This window comes from Schistocerca piceifrons, chromosome X (assembly GCF_021461385.2).
Source record: "Schistocerca piceifrons isolate TAMUIC-IGC-003096 chromosome X, iqSchPice1.1, whole genome shotgun sequence".
Lineage (NCBI taxonomy): Eukaryota > Metazoa > Arthropoda > Insecta > Orthoptera > Acrididae > Schistocerca > Schistocerca piceifrons.
Window position 1 is genome coordinate 13,484,007 of NC_060149.1, and position 21,967 is coordinate 13,505,973.

General features: G+C 38.7%; 1 protein-coding gene across 5 annotated transcripts in view; it reads left to right on the forward strand.

The window, feature by feature from the left end:
* The first annotated feature begins 5,427 nt into the window (after positions 1 to 5,427).
* Positions 5,428 to 21,967, forward strand: part of LOC124723225 (mucin-5AC-like) — an 81,258-nt gene continuing 64,718 nt past the window's right edge. For 4 of the 5 annotated variants that reach the window (XR_007006546.1, XR_007006547.1, XR_007006548.1 and 1 more), the window contains exons 1-3: positions 5,428 to 5,569; positions 5,642 to 5,738; positions 19,979 to 20,114. The gene's annotated coding sequence lies outside the window, so the exon portion shown is untranslated. Of the gene's footprint in view, positions 5,570 to 5,641; positions 5,752 to 19,978; positions 20,115 to 21,967 lie in introns of all 5 variants that reach the window. The other variant, XM_047248415.1, reaches the window with a different exon arrangement.

Genomic DNA, 21,967 nt, shown 5'->3' on the forward strand with positions numbered 1-21,967 from the left:
TTTGTTCACTAGGACCGTTTTCACTCAGTATTCACGTAAACACTCCTATTTTAGACGAAAACCAATGTAATTCTTAATACTTCATGTTATTTATTTATTTATGTAAATTAGAGAAGTCAATTGACAAACTTCTGAAAAACGACCTTTTTGTAACAAAGAATTATTCTGTCAAATCAACAAATCTGTCTGTCATTTTAATAACTGTTAAATTATGTCACTCGATATAAGTTAATAACTTTTCTGCACAAATTACGATAACAGATGTACATGTGACTTATAAACTATATCTCTTTTTAGTAGTTCTTTGACTAGGTTATAAATACAACCAGCAAGAAGGGTCGGAGTGGAGTGTGAATGTCACTTTGGTAAAGTGTATGTGTGTTATTGTTCGAGGTGGATAAACGTTGCAAACAACATGTAAAATAAGTGCTACTTTGTGTTGTGTCATTGTCTTTGGTGGACAGTGGAATTAAGATGGCCACCAGAGTAATAAATATTTGAAGATTAAATATTTGTTGGTTTCGCTCGTTATTTATCATCAAAAGCACATCAAAAACATGGGACCTCATCTTTTTACCCCTAGACAACCAGATTTAGAGCCAGCATTAACATCGAGACACAGCAGCGATCCAGCAAGCAGCAGCGATTACCACAATGCATTTTAATGGCGCCAACCTAACATCAAGTGCTAACAAGCTCCACAAATGGGAGTGAAATAGTGCGATTATAGCAATATCTACGACTAGGCGACCATTATAAGATCCAGAGAATATGGCGGCCAATTGAGGCCTATGCCAGTAGTCCTCAAAGTGCTCCTCTAGAACATCAAACTCTCTCCTGCTTCGATGGGGTCCAGCTCAGTCTTGCATGAACCACATCTTGTCGAAATCAGGGTCACTTTGAATAATAGGGATGAAATCATCTTCTAAAACCTTTACATGTCATTTGGTAATCACCATGCCATCAAGAAATATTGTATCGATTATTCAGTGATTGGACATTACACACTACAGTCACTCGTTGAGGGTGAAGAGATTTCTCGATCGCGAAATGCGGATTCTGAATCCCCCAAATGCGCCAATTTTACTTATTGGCAAACCCATCCATTTGGAAGTGGGCTTTGTTGCTAAAGCAAACCATACAGAGTGTACTAATTCCCATTACACCTCATGGCCAACCATGCAGTTGGAACATCATAACGCAATCCATTGAGAAGTTATGACGATTTTATTTGATATAGTTCAATAATTGCCACCGTGTGTCTGAATGGTGAAATACCATTTATGCATGCTTCTTGTCTAATATTACTCGCTGACAATTCTTGAGGAATGTAGGCCCTGTTAATCTATTGCACAAGAATTGAAATTTTCTGTTTTTTCTGTATGCAGTGAATATTTGTATGTCGAATAAACGTTTACTATTATTCATAAGTCAGTGACTGAATGTTGATTAGAGGGACCTCTAAATTACAAAATAGACCTACACTAATATTTCGCATAAAACGATTAAAAGTTATTATTTTGTTGCAACTGGAAGTGTTGCTAAGTCATATTTTCTGCTTGTGATATAACATGGCTGTGGGAATATTAAAAAAAAACTACTTTTAGTTTGAGGGGAAGGGGGGGGGGAGGAGGAAGAGAAAAATTTGGCACCCTCTTTTTGCTACTACTAAACTCTAAATGTTCTCTAACAACTGGCAAAAATATTAACAGGAGTGCCGCCTGTAATATCTGAGAGAATAGTGAGGCTTTTACTTTGATTCGGCGTATTTTCCTATTATATTCTACACAGGACGAGGATACATTGCTTTCTGATGCTGCGATAACACCACAGCAATAAACATGAGATACCTACATGGGCATATTTTTCCAGTTTATTGTAATGAATAATAGAATTATGGAATGAGACACATTTGCAGACTTTCCTGTCAATTAGATGCTGCAGTTTCTGTTTCATAAACTCACAGTCATCATATTCTTCGAATTAATTAGGACGACGTCGCATATTCTTTTGTTTTCTCATTGTGATATACATTTCTGCTAAAATCTCTTCATCAATAGTCTGATTCAATAATTCTTGGCTATACTCTCAAAGTGCCATTGGCTATTCTCCAAATAACATCGCTAACAAGACCAAAATCTTAGTTTAGTGCAGGTTAGGAGCTGTTCCGTACTTGTGCAACAGGCTTTCTGTGCTAATTCGAGAATAGACCTGTGGTGTGCGTACTGTAAGACCTTCGGTACACACACCATTAGATTATATGACTTGTCGCTCTAACGAAGTAGGCGAGTGTTAGGAATATGTCTTGTGGCCTTATTGTGGTGTGTTTATCTTCTGCCGTTAGGTCAGACGATAGAAATGCCACTTGCACGCTTAGAATAGCAGATTGACGGTGACCAACTTTCAATGGAACTTGATTAATTTTCACACACATTTATTAAAATAATAACAAGCATAAAATTTACTTAGCTTGGTTCTGGATGCTATTTACAATTGACAATCTGAAGTTCCTTTGGTATTGGTATGTTAATCTTATTTTCACATATATCTCTGATACTTGACAAAAGTGTCTATTTATTTATCTTCATGGCTATGTACAGGAATATGGTAATCTTATTAGGCACAGACGGAAACTTGACTATAGACTGGTACAGACAAATGTAGAACTCGTACAGACTGGTACAGACTGGTGCAGACAAATGCAGACTAATGCAGACTGACTAATCGGATGTCTGTACACTCGTTATAATACCTCGCGTGTTCAGGTATCACTGCGCGAGTGTGATCAGCGAGGAGAAAAGATTCTATGTTAGCAGCAATCTCATTGGCTGCGTTACATATTAATATGCGGATCGGCGGAAGCAGAATTTGGTCCATCTCTAAGGCAGCGCCATCTCGTATTGGGGAGACGGACGAGCGCTGCGCCTGCGCTGTTGTGCTCAGCGGGGCGCGCTCTAGTGGGAAAGTTGTGTACGCGCTGACTATCCGGAACTATGTACACAACAAGACCCTAATCGGGATTTATTCGGTGTTCATTCAGTCGGCCCTAACCATGCAAATCTCCAACTTACTGAACAGCTACAGATCCAAACCCACGTGGTTCACAGAAATTGACAAAGAAGTGAAAAACAGTGGAATTAGAACGGACATGACAGACAGAATACATTTTAGAGAAGCAACACAAAAGGCAAGATTTCAGGAAAGAAAGAGGTCTGCAAAAGGAAGAAAATGGACCCATAAAGAAAAGGAATGACACCCTCGAAAGATGAAGGAAGTCTGGGAGCAACAAAAATTAAACACAAAGATAGAAAACCAATGTTGATATTTGGTATCCTCCAAAAGGGTTATTCAAATAAATAAATAAATAAAATGAAATATTTATATCTCAAATAAAAGTGGATATTTCCACAATCCAGACGAGGTACAACACAGCAATCTTCCCCAGCCACTGTAGCCAAAACACTAGCTCTAAGCAAAGGAGTCAATCACTTTGAAATAAAACCGCGTTCACATATGCAACAAATATGTCGCCTCAGATGGTAGCATACTACAGTTGCATCGCAGTTGCAATGCAGTTGAATACGTGAACTCCCAGTTTTTAGTAGCGCAACTCAGGAGACGCATCATTTTCCACGCCACAAAAAGCTCAACTTGGTTGTACTTCGTTGCGCCACTTTCCTCTCCCACTGCTCCCTGGTGGCAGTATTTCCAAGCACCAGTATTCTGTCACAGTTATTGTGGCATAATTGCTGCTGTAATCGATTCGATTTCAATGTGTTTTAGTATAAACCTCGCGATTTGTGAGACCAAGCATTATATAAATTGTGGGTTACATGCAGGAAATAGTTCCCTACTATGATGTGGCAGCTGTTACACTAAACATTAGTAATCGAAATGCCTATATAACATTCTCAAACCTTGGAAGAGTGGCGTGTCTGCAGATGTTATTTTGATGCCAGCTACTGATTATTGTCACTCCAGACAGCATTTTCGTCTCCGACTGTTACTTCTGTTATAAATGTGTTTGTGCCCCCTGATTTATCCCTGTGTGAAATCTATTTTCAGGTCCAATATTTGGGTTTCGGTTTCCTTGTATTTAACTCTTGTCACAGCTCTAATGCCATAAACTGCACATAACACTCGTACCCAGCCATATGATTTCAGTTGACACCATACTGAAAGGTGTGCAACTGCGTAGAATTTGTGTGAACTGTAGCTCGCGATGCCGTTGCAGAATGCCACGAGCTCTAGTGGCACATTAGTTGCGTGAGTTGGGTGTGTGTACCCGACGTAAAGCCCGGTCCACACGCAACGATCTGTCTGCGCAGACATCGGTGCAGATGTCTGTACATGCAAAAGATCGCTGCAAATGTGGTGTGTTCACACGACACAAACCCCAATCTACTACTCGCCCGCCATCTGTCGGTGTAGAAAAGAAATATCAGTGGCAAGCGACTACGCTCCCCGTAAACGTCAAACATTTAATTCAGTTATTTTGAAATATAGAAATGGAGGAAGTTCTGTTGTGGTCTGTGTTCGCAACTTGTGTTGCAAAAAACATTCAGACCAACCGCAGGAAACAGAGAAAGCGGGCAAAATGGTGTAGACAGTGGCTGCTAAAGCGAAAGCAGTTTTCTCACGTAAATTTACTGAGAGAGTTGCAGGACGAACCTAACGACTGGCGAAATTATTTGCAGATGGATGTCGAAACTTATAATTATCTCTTAAAGCTTGTAACCCTTCATATTATGAGAAAAAATACTTGTATAAGAAGGGCAATTTCTCCTCATGAACGGCTGGCGGTAACATTGACACTCCAATTTCATCTTCAATTGTACTCCTGCTTGGTCTTGGCGTTTCTTGATCACTAAGAAAGCCAAGCAGATCAAAATACCATAACGTTGGCTGGTATACTTGATCTACTCCTACACCAGATCTAGATTTCTGAACTTTGGATAACTCAATTAGAGCATTGTATGCTGCAGTCTTTTTGTCTCGGTCACTATATTCTTTACTTTTAATCTTCCACAAACATGGGTGGTTTCTACATATTTCAATGAATTCACTTACAAACTCTTGAGAACACTGACGAGTATCAGCCAATTTAATGCCCTGTGCACGCAAACACTAGACTGAGCAAACAGCTGTTTCGCGCCAGATTTGCGGCGATCTCCTGTCCACACGCTCCAACTTGTCTGCGCAGATGTGGTTTGAACCCACAGATTTGAGAGGTTTCGCTCAAACCTCCAACTCCAACTTCCAGGTTTGCACACACCTCAGGTTGGTGCAAATCTTTTGTCCACACGCAACGATCTGTCTGCGCAGATGTGATGTGCGCAGACATTTGCGCAGACAGATCGTAACGTGTGGACGGGCCTTTAGGGTGTTTCATCACAGTGATTATATACCAACATCCTTGACGGCAGTGATTGCTTGTTATCCGACGACCGTTGAAATGTCTGTGCGTAGAAGTGCTTTGCAGATCGATTGAAGGTGGGAAGGATGCTGGCCGGGCGTAGTTTCTGGAGATCTGGAATCTGACAGTAGTGGCGAGGCATTAGCTATTTTGGTAGTGTGATGTATTTCAGTTGTTTATCTTTCGTATGTGTATTGCAATTGTTGTATATACATTGTTTTTCAGGATGCTCCATTCCACCAGGCTGGAATTTCGAGTGCTGGCAGTTTGCAGGGCATAATAGACGCAGGAGAAGCGCCCGAGTCGGACGAGGAACGCGCGGGTAATATTCTTTGGTAAACTCATTCGCGATTTTATGCAGCTTATTGAATGTGCAATACTTTAAAGACGATGCTGTGTTGCGCCTTGTATCGATCGCACTTCATCATGTAATGGTATCTACCGTAAATTGTTTTTCCGCGTAATATGAAATATGTCAATAGCCTATTAATAAATATTGAAGTAATTGTGGAGAAATTATTTTCGAAATAAATTTATTTTATGACTAGCAATTTAAGAACTAGATTACAAACTACAATGATAAGTGTTTTCGCACAGAAATAGCGCCTAGCACTTGGGTCAAACGTAGTTACTTTCCATTCTACACAACCTAAAACTACATAGGGAGAGAAAAGAAAATTGGTCTACCCTATGTTAAATTAGCAGTACACAAGCCCCAATTCATGTTTTGTGCTGTGTGTACTGAACAGCTTGTACCCATTTTATAAGTGATTGATTAGTGCACAACCAAATAGTTTTTCAGCATTGTTTAGTTTGAACAAAGAAATTGTTTGAAGTACAAAATAATATCTTAAGTGTGATTGTTTTCTGGCTACTATTTCCATATGGGGGAGATACTGTCATTTCATCTCTAAACTTCTTGGATGGGGATAAATAACATAGTGCCTTACAGTATGGACACTCTTTAGTGGGTGTCAGAATAATTGACTGCAGGCCAGATGCTTTTACAAATAGTTGAAAAGAGATGAACGGTGATTAAATATATATTGAAGGAAATGTTAAGAAAATCAATTCCATGATAAATTTATATCGTCATTTGAAAATAGCTTTCCATATAAGCTAAGCGGAAAGAACATTAAACAGTCATGTTAAAAAAATGGATCACTAGGGGGGATTAAAGTATCAGGTGAAAGGAAAAGGGGAATGAATGTGTTGGCAAGAACAAGTAGAGATCATGCAGTAGTTACACACTATAAAAACTATTCGAAATTACTAAGAAAGATTATTTTTAAAAAAGTAACATGCACATAATTCAGAAATCGGTTATTCCGACAATAGGCACAAGGGTATGTGGAATGTAGGGGAACTAGACACGCAACGCCAGCCACAGAACAGGATGACATCACCATTGGATTGAACGGAGGGCTGTAAATAACGTCACAGGCAGCAAATATATTTAATAAGTTTCTTATAATGGAAGGAAACATTCCACGTGGGAAAAATTATATATAAAAACAAAGATGAGGTGACTTACCGAACAAAAGCGCTGGCAGGTCGATAGACACACAAACAAACACAAACATACACACAAAATTCAAGCTTTCGCAACAAACTGTTGCCTCATCAGGAAAGAGGGAAGGAGAGGGGAAGACGAAAGGAAGTGGGTTTTAAGGGAGAGGGTAAGGAGTCATTCCAATCCCGGGAGCGGAAAGACTTACCTTAGGGGGAAAAAAGGACAGGTATACACTCGCACACACGCACATATCCATCCACACATACAGACACAAGCAGACATATTTAAAGACAAAGAGACATATTTAAAGACAAAGAGTTTGTCTTTAAATATGTCTGCTTGTGTCTGTATGTGTGGATGGATATGTGCGAGTGTATACCTGTCCTTTTTTCCCCCTAAGGTAAGTCTTTCCGCTCCCGGGATTGCAATGACTCCTTACCCTCTCCCTTAAAACCCACTTCCTTTCGTCTTCCCCTCTCCTTCCCTCTTTCCTGATGAGGCAACAGTTTGTTGCGAAAGCTTGAATTTTGTGTGTATGTTTGTGTTTGTTTGTGTGTCTATCGACCTGCCAGCGCTTTTGTTCGGTAAGTCACCTCATCTTTGTTTTTATATATAATAAGTTTCTTAAATATAGTAGAAAGCCCAGAGAGACACAGTTAAAGAGAAAAATTGCAGCAATGTGTGGAAAACGTAACACTTGTAAAATTCAGTTATATGAATCTCTAAAACAAATTCTCATCTGGTTTTGATGGTGTTTCAAATTGGGTAATATAAATTTGTTACTATGTAATAAACAGTCTTATCTGGGATATGTGATGCATGAGTAACTCAAAGCATTTTTCCAGACTGAAATATGGCATTGTTTAACCCCTTTTTAAGAAAGATAAGATATGTTGATAACTACTGACCTGTTTCACTGCTGACATCAATTTCCAAAATCTTTGAGAAGGTGATTATTATATACTAGTATCTCATCTTAGCAACAATAATATCCTCAGCAAATCACACTTCGCGTTTCAGAAGAGTTGCTCTACTGAGAATGCCATTCGCATGTTCACTCTCCAAATGTTACAAGCATTAAAAAAGAAAAAAGTGCTGGTTGTTATTTTCTATGGAAGTTTCATGGGCTTCATGATATCCCCAACCAATGTGTGATGTGATATACAACCAAAAGAATGCAGATACTTGCTTTTAACCAACATAGTCTTTTGATGTAATTCTGGCTGGGCAGAAATCGCATAAGGGGTTTCACAATAGGTCCACAATTGTTCCTCATATATGTAAACAATCTTCTGATACTCAAGAAGCAGAATTTTTTTCTTCAGGTGAGACTAATATTCTAGTCAATCCAAGCACATCTACAGAAACAGAAGAAATGGCGAGCAACATTCTTAAAAGTGTCATTGACTGGTTTTCTGCAAACAGTCTCACCCTCAAGTGTAAAAAAAATAAAACACATATTCACTTCTACACATCAAGGGGTACGTAGCCAAATAGCAAGTGTAACGAATGGTGAGGAATTAGAGTAATAAACAGGGTGGAAACTTCAAAATTCTTTGGTGTCCACAATAATGAGAATTTCAACAGGAAAAGGCACATTATGGAACTACTAAAACAACTTAATTAGCCACATTTGCTCTTGGAATCATTGCAAATCTTGGGAGAGAGAAATCACTGTGTTGTCATATTTTGCATATTTTCATTCGCTAATGCCATAGGGAATAATGTTCTCGGATAACTCATCTTTAAGGAAGACTGTCTTTGTTGCTCAAAGACATAGTGCATTAATGTGTGTTGCTCACGCACATTCATCTTGTAGACATTTGTTCAAGGACTAGGGCCTCTGCTACTTCACAGTATATATATTCTCTCATGAAGTTTGTTGTAAATAACCCTCTACAGTTCATAATAACAATGATGTACGTAATAACCATTCCAGAAGGAAAATTGACATTCATTACTCCACATTAAGGTTGTCATTAGCACAGAAAGTGGTGCAGAATGATTCAGCAAAAGTTCACTCATCCAGTGATACAAAGTGTGTGAGAGACAGCAAAGTAAAATTCGTTAACAAACTGAAAAAGTTTCTCCATGACAATTACTCCTAATCTGTAGAAGAATTTCTGTTGTGTAAAAGTTGGTGGATAAGAATTACATCTGCATATTTCTTTAAAAAAACTAAACTTCAAAATGTTCAGCATGTAGCCATATTTGCAGGCTCACTATATTCACATTTCTGAATAGAAAATGTTTGTCCATGGACCATTTTAACAATAATGAGACAAATCATGAGCTGCATTACAAAAAATGCAGTTGCATAGAGATGTAGAGAAAATTATAGTTCATAAAGAAAAATGTCTATCGCCAGTCACACACTACATGTCTGTGGAAAGAGTCTCTTCAAAGAAATCACCTACCTTTGCTCCAGCGATTAGGGTAAGCCATGAAAAAGCATAATTGGGTGATCAGGTACCGAAAATACAGTTTTAATAAGTGTAGATAAGAGGAAGAAAATGTCAGGAGTGCTGGATTTTTAAGAGCAAATATAACTACCAGGAAGAAAGTAAGGTTTACAAAAATAATGTGAACAATATTACTTATGGTATTACATACTACAGAATATGTAAGTAAAGGAGATAAAGAAAGGAAACCTTGCTGTAATCACTGCCAGCTTTAAAAACTCTACATTATGCAAAGAACTTATCTTTACATTTCTTTGATTGTTAAGTCACTTTTTACAAACAGTTTTTCTCCATGCTTTTTCTGTGAACAGCTAATTCTGTCATTTACTAGATACTCCGTTTATTACCTACATTGCGTTCATACTTTGTAGGCCATAATGTTGAAAGTAGTGTATTATTTCCTTTTCCATATTGTTCATGTGTGCACTTTATTAGGTGTGGTGAGAAGATAGGTTATCTAGTTCTAGAACCATGTGTGAAATTTTATTCTGAAGTCTAGTTCGCAAAGTAATTCTTTCCTTGTAATCTCCCCCATTGGTTTTTGTTGTTCACCTGCTTGGCGATGTGACTGCATTGAACTGTCATTTCAGAGAAGTCAAATTTCCATGTGGCCATTACAGTCTTGTTTCATCTGTAATTAGCTCATTATTGACATTACTGTAAGAGTAATCTTCGTGTGTTCCTATGAACATCTGTGAAATGTGTTTGTACAAATTCCTAGGTAACATTCTGTGGTTAGACCCACCTCCCCAAAATCCTCCAGGGAACAAAACTGGCTTATGCCTCTCCTGCAATAACTTTTTTCGTGTTATATTGCCTTAGATATTCACACCTAGGTATATCTTTGCTGCAAAGAAGGTAGTAAGAGGAGTACCTTGAGGAAGTGCAATTGGTCTGTTCAATCAGAATGTTCAGGAATGTTCGGAGGACAATGGAATTACGTATGGAAGTATCGCATACTTTAAGAATTGTTAAGAAAGATGGTACCTGTAGCTGATAATCTCTTGCTGTTGAAACTGAGAGGTAACTGTGGAAATGAACAAAGCATTCCAAAATACTCAAAATATCCACGGGTGTACTGCCGGTCTACAGTGTCCAACACTGTAGACCGGCAGTACACCTGTGGATATTTTGATTATCAAATAAGCTGGGAGAAACTCGTTCACATTCCAAAATACGTTTAAAAGTTTGCTATTATTTGACCACACTATCATAAACCAATCACTAGAACAGTTAGCAAATTATCCGTTTGGAGGAATTTAGAGAACACTCACCAGCACCAATGTTCTTTCATCTAGTTTTATATCCCGATTCAACGCTCTCCCAAGTTTTATATCCTTACTTCATAATCCATGAAAATGTTTACAATGAAATGTTTTTTGACAAGGCAGTGTTATTGCTGGCTGACATGCAGAATGCCACCAGATATTCTTGCAGCTGGCAGTTATGCTGTTGCTGTTAAAAACAAAAAAGTGAAACTGATACGTACAAGAAGTTCCATGTATTGGTGATTGCTGCAGCGTAAGTGATAGAAATGAATATGTAAATGGCAATAACATATTTTAAGGTGAAAAATGAAGTATGCTAGGGAGCAGTGAAAGTGGTGGCTGGAGGGGCAGGTGTAGAAGGCACCCCACTCCACCTTTCTTGCATAGTTTTCTCACTTGTGATCTCACTGCACACCTCAGTTGCGACAGGTCAGAAGCCTCTGCCCGGCGTGTGTCCAGCCAATCCCAACAAACTGTCAGCAGGCAATGCTGTCTGCCACATGTGCGCTCAGTATGTTATGTGGTGCTGACTTGAGAATGATAGTACCTGCAATCTGCAGATAGCCCATTGTAGTATTGAATTTAGGATAAGAAGCAGACTGACTTCATTTAAACAATTTATTATTGTCATGAAGCATGTGTCAGGAAAATACTGTAGTGAAACATCAGCCTCTATGTGAATATATTCTCTTGCTTTTTAGAGGGTATATTGCTGCCAAATACATTATTATTGCTGATTGGTTAAATTTTAAACCTGTTTTAGATTAAGTGAACTTTTAAGTGTCTAATTTTAGATGTTGGTACAAAGCAGAAAATACTCTGCTCTCCGGAACTAACGCTGACCAGCGGTATATGCTGGCAGTTATTCTGCCTTGTACTGATAATTTTTTGGGAAGGTGAGGAAAGGGATCTGAGAGAGGGAACAGAGTTCACAGCTTTCAGGATGGTAAGGAACAAAAAGCATAACATTTATTGCTGTTACATGCTTTGCTTAAGTAACACTGTTCATTTATTCATGAAATATTCTTGCTGGATTTGCAAGGTACAAATATTAGCTTTGGTCTGTTGGTAAAGCATATTCAGATGATCCTGCATGACAATGTCTGTTTAGTTTGCCAGTAAGTTCTTACAACCTGCAATTGCCTTTTGATTGAGCTAAGTCTCATCGAGAGAGATATTCTCTTCTTTCCTACAATGTTGGATATCTCCATCAGAATGAGTCTTCCATCGTTGCAATTTCTGTACCTAAATCCCAAAGATTTTGGAATTTTACCACTCAAATGATGGCCCTTTGTGACAGCGATCATGTTGTGTGAAACATGTGCTACCTTTTGCATTGTAGAATACTTTCCACAGTGACAGAATTTGAATATAAAACAACTTCTTTCTGGAAGTCTTCCAAATTGTTGAGTTGTTCTTCCACTTATCTTTTCATGAAGACTGAAACTTCATTTCTTCACCACAGGTTTACGTTGCCTGTACTTCTACAAATATTCTCTGTAAAGTTCATAGTGAAACACCACATGCCCTTGTTGTTGCTTTCTGCAGTGCCCAGAAGATTTTGTTTCTTCTGACAGCATGAATGAAGTGCAGCATTACCACATAAATTATGTTAATGACAGGTAAACACTGGGTAGCTGTTGCTTCTTAAGATGCTGCGTGGGCAGTATCCATGATAGAAAGTATCCATGATCGAAATGGCACAGTGGCAGAAGTAAGAGCTTAGTCACAGACTAAGCCAGACTAGGCCAAATGTGTCCAATTGTCACTTACAAATGGAGGGAAGATGCGGGATGGGAGGAGCTGACGTACTCCCTTCAGCTGCCACTTTCACTGCTCCCTAGTGTATGGTACAAAACACCCTCACCTCCTTACAGCCCCAAATCTTTGTTAAAGTGCTACAGTTTGCTGCTGCTGCTGCTGCTGCTGCTGCTACTACTACTACTACTACTACTTCTTCTTCTATGCCATTTAACTGACAAAGCTACATTTATGGTGCCCCTTGCCATCATATGGGTTAACTGAAGTGTAAAATACCACTACACAAACTCTGTCAAATGGCCATCTTCCAGCCTAATCCAGACCATAGGCTGCGCTACCGATCAGTCTGTCACCACAGCCTACATTCTGAAGATGTAGATGCTAGAGAAATATTATCAGTTTTCTGTTCTCTTTTTGTTTGCAAATTGTGATGTCGCACGCTACATTGCCATTACATTATGGAACAAAGTTGAGGTCCGGTATTGGTAGGCTGAGTTGACCCAGCCATTCTGTCAACGTACCATTTTTCATTCTGTGAAGCACAATTCTTACAGGTTAGATGTGCTCTATGTTACTAAAATGACAGTGATCTAGGATGTGGGCATAAAACAGTAATTAGATCCTTCTGTCACCCACCAGACTCATCTCCCAATGTAACTGAAAATTTTAGAGAAAACCTCAGTTTGATTGTACATAAGTTTCACAATCAATAGGGAAAATTACAGTTTTGCAGTGGTGGGTGTGATAAGACCTCCTGTGACGCATTTCTAAATGCTGTTCTGAAAACTGCCTAGAACAGATAGTTCAGAACCCACTCATGATGGAAATATTTTGGATCGAATGGCAGCAAATAGACCTGAGCTCTTTGAGGATGTCTGCATCGAAAATAGATGAGTGAAACGGGTTTAGCTGTCAAGAGAGCAATGCTTGAAGCCTTCAGTGACTACTATAGCAGAATATTGTCAAATTATCTTTCACAACAGCCAAAGAAATTCTGGTTGGATGTAAAGGCTATTGTGGCACCAAAGTTAGTATCCAGTCCCTAGCGAATGATACTGGAACTGAAGCTGAGGGAGTAAAAAGTGAAATGCCTATCTTTGTTTTCAAATATTCATTCACAAAGGAAAACCTAAGAGAACTGTCATGATTTATTCCTTGTACCACTGTAAAGAGGAGTGAAATAAGTGTTAGTGTCAGTGGTGTTGAAAAACAGCTGAAATTGTTAAAGTTGAACAAAGCTTCAGGGCACGATGGAATCCCTGTCAAGGTCTGTACTGAATTTGTAACTGAGTTAGTACCTCTCCTAACTTTAATCTGTCATACATTCCTCGAACAAAAAACCGTGACCAGTTCTTGGACGAAAGCGCATGTCACACCAATCTACAAGAAGGATAGTAGATGTGATCCACAAAGCTACTGTCCAATATCCTTGACATAGATTTGTTGTAGTCTTAGAACATATTCCGAGCTCAAACATAATGAGGCTTCTCAAACAGTATGGATTCTGAAAACATAGATTATTTGAAACTTGGCTAATACCTGACATACTGAGATCTGTGGATTAAGGCAGTCAGATAGCACTCTTGTCTTCAGACCACAAGTGGCCCATCGGGACCATCCGACCGCTGTGTCATCCTCAGGTGAGGATGCAGATAGGTGGTGACCGCTCTCCCGGTCGTTATGATGGTTTTCTTTCATCAGAGCCGCTACTATTCGGTCGAGTAGCTCCTCAATTAGCATCACGAGGCTGAGTGCACCCCGAAAAATGGCAACAGCGCATGGCGGCCAGGATGGTCACCCATCCAAGTGCTGGCCACACCTGACAGCGCTTAACTTCGGTGATTTGACGGGAACCGGCGTGTCCTCTGTGGCAAGGCCGTTGCCAAGGCAGTCAGATAGATGCAGTATGATAGATGCAGTATTTTTTTATTTCCAAAAAGCATTTGACTCGGTACCACACCTATGCTCATTGTCAAAAGTACAATTGTGTGGTATCAAATGAAATTTGTGACTGGATTGGGGACCTTTTGGTAGGAAGGATGCAGCATGTTGTGCTGGATGGAGAGTCATCGTCAGATGTAGAAGTAACATCAGGCGTGCTCCAAGGAAGTGTGTTGGTGCTCTTGTTGTCAATGTTTTATATTAATGACCTTGCAGATGATATTAATAGTAATCCCAGGCTTTTTGCAGATTGTGCAGTTGACTACAATGAGGTAATGTATGAAAGAAGCTGCAGAAATATTCAGTGAGATCTGGATAAGATTTCAGAGCGATGCAAAGATTGACAACTTGCTTTAAATGTTCAAAAAGTAAAATTGTGAACTTCACAAATTGAAAAATATATTATGACTATAGTATCAATGAGCCACTCTTGGAAGCAGCCAACTTACACAAATATCTGAGTGTAATACTTTGTAGGGGTATGAAATGGAATAGTCACATAGACCCAGTCATGGGTAAAGCAGATGGTGGACTTCTGTTTATTGGAAGAACACTGGGGAAGTACACTCCATCTACAAAGAAAATTGATTACAAATCAGTCATTTGACTCATTCTCAAATATTTCTAAAGTGTGTGGCATCTGTACCAAATAGGACTAGAAGGGGATATTGAACCTATTACAAAGAAGGGCAGCACAGATGGTCAGAGGTTATTTTGAGCCATGGGAGAGTGTCACAGAGATTCTGAAGAAAGTGAACTGTCAGACTTGAAGAGAGGCATAAACTATCCCAAGAAACATCTGCTAATGAAGTTTCAAGAATCAGCTTTAAATGACGACTCTAGGAGTATACAAATCCGTTTGAATGACTCACATAGGGATCGTTAGGACAAGACTAGAATAATTATGGCACAAACAGAGGCATTCAAACAAGCATTCTTGCTGCACTCCATACATAAATGGAACAGGAAGAAACCCTAATAAATGGCACAATGTGGTGGCATACCCTCAGTCATGCACTTCAGTGGTTTGCAGAGTGTAGATGTAGATGTAGTGGCAGCCTTAGAACTCCATTTCCATATTCACAAAACCCAACAATTTACCCATGTTGTCTAGAATCCAAATATTCTTCCATTTTAGCCAGTCAGTAATGTTACGTTTTCTAGAGAAAATTTAGTTGCAAACTGTTGACTGTTATAATGTATCATCGATAACATTAAATTTTCCAGTAGGGAATCCACAAGCCAGTGCTGAAATATTTGAAATCACTTCCTTAGACTTCAGTAGGCATGAATGTTGCACAGCTTCATCTCCCTAAAAAGTAACAAATATTTGTTACTAGTACATGCTTGCAGTCTGCAGCTCATGGTCTCGCGGTATCGTTCTTGCTTCCCAAGCACGGGGGCCCGGGTTTGATTTCCAGTGGGGTAAGGGATTTTCACCTGCCTCAAGATAACTGGGTGTTGTGTTCTCATCATCATCATTCATCCCCATTATTGTCAGAAGAAGGCAATGGCAAACCACATCCGCTAGGACCTTGCCTACTACAGCGGTGCCGGTCTTGTACATTCTGTCAAGGAGTATGGGTCAAGGAGTATGGGACTTCATCATCATCATCACATGCTTGCAATTAAATGCTTAGTTTTGATGGTTCTGAATCATTTTTCCTAATGGTTTTCTGTGTTATCAGAAATGTCATGTGAATTTTTAGCCTGCTCATGATTCTTTCAGTATTTAATCTCATTCAGAATCTTCCTAAATATTATTGCAAGGCTGTTCTTATGCCTTGCACCATGATTGTCAAGAAGGTAAAGTTCTTTATTTCGTGGTTGTACAGAAAAATGAGACTAATAAGAGGATTTGACTTCTTGCTCAATAAAGTAATAAGCTGAATCTGGAAGCCTTCTACGCATTGTAAATGTAGAGTCAAAGTTAATGTTTTGAAAGTCACAGCACACTAATGGAAAATATCATTTAAAACTGCCACTGTGCTGTACTTTAAAAACATTACTAATGGTAGCTGTATTTTACAATCTGCAAACGTGCTTGAGTGAGTAGTAGTAGCAGTAGTATTAGTATTCCTCACATCTCTTGAGATGGTTAGAAAGTATCACGAATTTGGCAATTTGTATTAAGATGATCAAGTAAGATATTATGATTGGTGCCTATCATGCTTGGGCTTGTGGGTCGGTCCTTCCTTCCTGATAAGATTAATATCTTGAGAGAGAAAAGCACAGAAATCTTAAAAGATTCAATTCATAGCACTGCATAGTAGTAAAGTTGCTGTGTGGGTACCAGAGGCTTTCACTGTTCACAGAACTTTTCTTAAGAAATCTGTACAAGCTTGAGTTAATATTCACACTACAGTGATCGGGTCGAGAGGCTTGTTTGATACTGGTTGTCGGCTTTGAACAGTGGTGTTACATTAGTAGCTGCTGTGACCTCAGAGCTTTTGGTGTGTATTTTCAGTTTGGTTCTAAGTTTGCCAAGACAATAAGTGTGGAAGCACAAAACCTGGTGTATGACAGACTGGTCTGTAACTAAGCCCATCTGAAAAAAAATCACCAGTGATACCACATTGTAGCTGTTTACAATGTTCATCCTAGGTCACTGGTCAAAGCTGACAACCAGAATCAAATATTCTCCTTTATCCCAGTAAGGGCCAGAACTAGGACTTTTGGGCAGTGGGGAGGGAGGGCAATCTTAAATTTCCTCTCTCCTTGTTTCATCCCCCCCCCCCCCCCCCCTTAAAATTTTTTAGCTAGTTGGTGCTGTATGGAGATTATACTCAAATTTGTTAAACCTTGTGCTGAAACTTTTTTCTCCAGAGGAAACAGATGGGGATGGCAAAGAATATTTTTAAGGCTGTAGTAAGATTGGGATCACCTTTTCCCTGCCAATTTACTTTATAAATTAAACTTAATGTGGATGATGCAGTGGTATCTTGACTGCCTTTATCTATTGCCAGTGCATGCTGCTCAAAACTTCCAATTTCAAAAATGAATTCTCCTGGTAATGATCTTCTATGTAGGAGCTGCCAGTTCACACCACACAAAAAGCAAAGTTACTAATTTTCTCCGGTGTCTTAAGCCTGGTACTTGGCTGCATTATCACTATGTCAGCTATTTCTAACCGGGACATTCTGAACAAATTTTCCTTTGAATGTTCAAATACTTTGTCCTGAAAGAGCTTATTGGCCATTTTTTTCTTTCCGCTAACTGTATTCTCCGAGAATTCCATTAAAATCTCATTATTTTCTACTAATACTGTGGCCTCAGAAATAGCTTCAGAAGTACAGGAGTCCCTAGAAGTTTTGAAAAAGCTCTAAAGGCCTCGACTATTTTGAGCAGCTTTAGCAATCTAAGGTCTTCTCTTTGCAGAAGGGGGGTGAGATGATAGATATCATACTGGAACGACAAGATAAAACAATGAATTTTTCCTCTTATTCCTTAAAACTGATTTTACCTTAGTGTTAGTTTCTTTTTTTTTTTTTTTTTTTTTTTTCAAGTTATAAGATTCAACTTCTTCAGGAGCCTTTATAACTTTATTAAAATGCATGTAAAAAACTTCAAGCACCTGTACTATTGCAGATAACTTCCACATGCCGTGCGATTTTAATGTTAAGGGAACATGTTTTTTTACTGTCTCGCTTCTCAAAATTGAAGCCACAAAGAATAGGTATAAATGATGGATAGCTCCAAAAAATGTTTGAGCATCGACAGATGCATCGGCTGTGGGTGCTCCTACTAAGTGTGGGCTACATTTGTTATAAAATAGACCAGTTCTTTCTTTTCATGTATTCTTAACTAGACACCTTTGTACTTTACAGCAAACGTGTGCTCCATTGTCATTGGACTGCCCTCTGTAGTAGTTCATGTTTGAACCATCCTGGTCTATTTTTTTGCAGTATTTCTTGGCTAAGACCTTCATCTGTTTTCTCTATAACTATAAAAAAAAGACAACAAAATCCCCCCTCTCCTGAGCCCAGTGGCCACACACTGTTATTCCTCCAGACTAAAAGATGAGTGTTGAGTAATGTGCGAGTTTGGCATACAGACTACTGACCTTACAGTTTTAAATCATAGCTGTGAAAAGTGAAGTAGGAAGTTACTTTTCAGTGGAGGTAGTCATGAAAATGTGTTGCTTGGGAGGTAGAACAGCAACCTGTGTTTCTTGTGTTTTTTGCTTAGGAAACCATTGTCCTATAACATCTGTACTGCCAATCAATATGTTTCAGTTGACAACCCTGTTAAGTACAAAGCAGTAAAACTGTTAGCCTGGTCACCTTGCATGTCATGGCTACACATTTCCCAGCTGAAAAGCCAATACAGTGAGTGTGAGTCTGAGAGAGATTTGTCATTGAGTGACAGCAATGCTCCTAACATGTGAATCTCATAAATACATATCGGGATTATTTTAATTGAATCATAGAAAATTTACTTGTGACTGGTTGATACAATCAAGTCTGTTAGAATATTTCTCCTATTTATGTGATCTACAGTACATTCAGTTATATATAATGTTGCCTTTAGTAATGCTGAATTTGTGATAGAGATCCTTCCCAAAGCTGTATGTGTGCTGTTGACTACTCATATTATCAGTAATTAATTTCGTAACTTATTTACCGTGTACCATTGATAACTTGCCACTGCAATGGGCAAATGAACATGTCTTACCTAGCTTTTATTGAGAAAGCTTCCAAATTACACTAAGCATATACAAGATACGAGCTCTTTGAGGACATCTCCCAGTCCTTGCCTGATTCTTCCTCTCCTGAATAATAGCAATGATTTCTTGCCATCCTCAATTTAGTGTGATTTGCTGGAATATTGTTGCTGTTGTATTGAGTGTAGATAAAAGGTTTTGTTCCAGTGCTTCTTCTCAGAGGTATATCTGCTATTTTTCCAGCCTTCTAGCTGAAAGTTATGATTTTCAGGTATTTATATCTCATTTTTAGTTTACCTGTACTTGTAGTTGGGGAGGGAGGATACTTCAGAGTTTCAAGTAATCAGTGTTTTTGGAGTATACGTAAAGCCACAGAATTTGCAGAACAAGCCATTTGAGTGCTCCACTTTTAGAAAACAGATAAATAGAAATTTAAAGTGCCTGTTTTAATTTTTGTTGCGATACTACGGATGTGAAAGACATTTGTAGTTACACATGTTAAGTGTCGTATTGATAGCAGCACCATCTTGAGTTCCGGCTGGTTGACTCTCATTTAATGTTGGACAGTATCAGACTATTGTACATTACTCACTTGTCTGCCTCCCACCACCGTTTATCTAATCACTTGTTGAGTGGCTATTTAATAATCTGAAAATAATTCTCTCATTCCTAATTAAACCAAGAAACTGCCTTCAGTGAATTAAAAAAAGTTGGATTATGTCTTTAATTCTTAACAACATTCAGCAACTGGCACTTGTCTTCCTATGCTTTAACCTCCCCCCACCCCCCCCCCCCCCCCCCCCCCCTCCCTCCGTCTCTCTCTCTCTCTCTCTCTCTCTCTCTCTCACACACACACACACACACACACACACACACACACACACACACACACACACACACACACCATTTTTAGTTCAGAAATCTCAACACTAGTGTCCATTTCCCATATTTCAGAACCTGGTACTGTGAGCAGCATCAGTAGTGCTGCCAGTATTTCATCAGAATCTTCGCTGACATCAGATGTGAAGGAAGGCTATAAGGGAAAGGAATCAGAAAGCAAAATATAGCTCATTGCTGCATAAAAAATTGCGTGAGTTTGTCATAGAATAAATAATGCATGAAGTAATACTATATGCATAAACTGTGTGTCTGTAATTATTGCTTTTTGTGTGGCTTTGGTAAGTCTGCTTTGTGTAAAGGAATGAAGTCATTGAACTTATTTAAACATGCGTTTCAAACAGTAACACGATTGAGGAGAATATTGTCATTATAAACTTGTTATTCAGATTTCTAATTTTCGTCGCAAATTATTTATTTATCCATCTGTTGATAATATAAATTGTATGGATGCTATCAACACACAAATATTTACAATACAAAGATACAAGCTAAGAGGTAAGTGGTGGCTGAATCTAGTTCAATGTTCATGTAAAGACCTGTTCTGTCAGTACTGATAGATTTCTCTGTTTGCAAAATTCACACAGAACAGTCAAGATACCCTTAGATTTAAACAACTCACGTTGAGTTTTCTTGCTACTTTCTGTCCGATTTGTACAAACCTTTTTTGTAGCTTAAAGATTGTTTGTATATTCTACTCATTTCTTCCCCAGAATATTATCCCATAACAAATTTAGAGACTGAACATATCCAAAATATGTTGTTCTTGTGCACGAGCTACTATATGCTGAATTTATTGTTCTAAGTGCAAAGCACGTTGAAGCTATTAGTCTTCCCAATGGCAGTATTATTCTCAGTCAACTTAATTGTGCGTCAACATGAATTCCTAGAAATTTTCTATTTTGGTACACATTCTTTGAGCTCATCTTTCACTTTTAGAGTTACTTTTGGGTTTTCTGCTTATGCAGTAACCAATACTTTTTTTTATGTGGATTGTTGTCTACCTACGTGGTGGTGTATCACCGATAAGAATGTTACTGTAATCGGCAACCAGTAATGTTTCACCATGTTTGACACTCTGGGGAAAATCATTGATATATATATATATCAAGAAGAGTATTGGGCCAAGCACATTTCCTGGGCGGGGGGGGGGGGGGGGGGGCGGCTCCAATATTAATGTATTCTGGGTAGTGAGGTGTTTTATGATATGGTTAGAGTTTTGTTTGAGAGATCTCTACCCGTTGCACTTTGTTTTCATGTACAAATGAAACCATTTATTTCTTCCTCCTTATACCTGTAGTGTCCAGTTTAACAGAATTGTGTGGTCTACTGTATCAGAGGCTTTGCTGAAGTCAAAGGAAGATACCCTGGTATAAAGGCTAAAGAGATACATCAAAGCTAACGACCAATTTCACTTTTGCTGGCTTTCTCAAAAATATTTGAAAAGGTTGTGTTCGAGTGTCTCCTTAAGCATATGACTGCAAATGATATATTGTCCAAGTCACAGTTATGATTTCTGAAGGGTTCTGATATAGAGAAAGCTGTTTACACCTACAGTGAGAATGTACTTAATTTCATTAGATAATAAATTACAGGCTACTGGCACTTTCTGTGACCTGTCAAAAGCCTTTGACTGTGTGAACCTCACAGCATTCTCCTAAGTAAATTAGGCAATGCTGCGAAATGGTTTTGAGTCTTATCTATCTAACAGGAAACAAAGGGTGTCGTTGTGAAATACCTGTGCAGTAAGCAGTCTGTCTTCATCTGATTGGGAATTAATTACATGATGTGTTCCATTTTGGGTCCATTGCTTTTTCTTGTGTGTATAGTAATGACCTACTCATCTGTTACATTGCCAGATGCTAAGTTTGTTTTGTTTGCAGATGATACAAACACTGCAATAAGTAGCAAGTGAAATTTTCACTGACATTAATAAGTGGTTTAAAGCTAATTCTTTGTCATTAAACTTTGAGGAAGACCCACTTATGCAGTTCAGAACCTGTAAGAGATTTCCTTCCAGCATGAGTATAACATATGAAGATATGC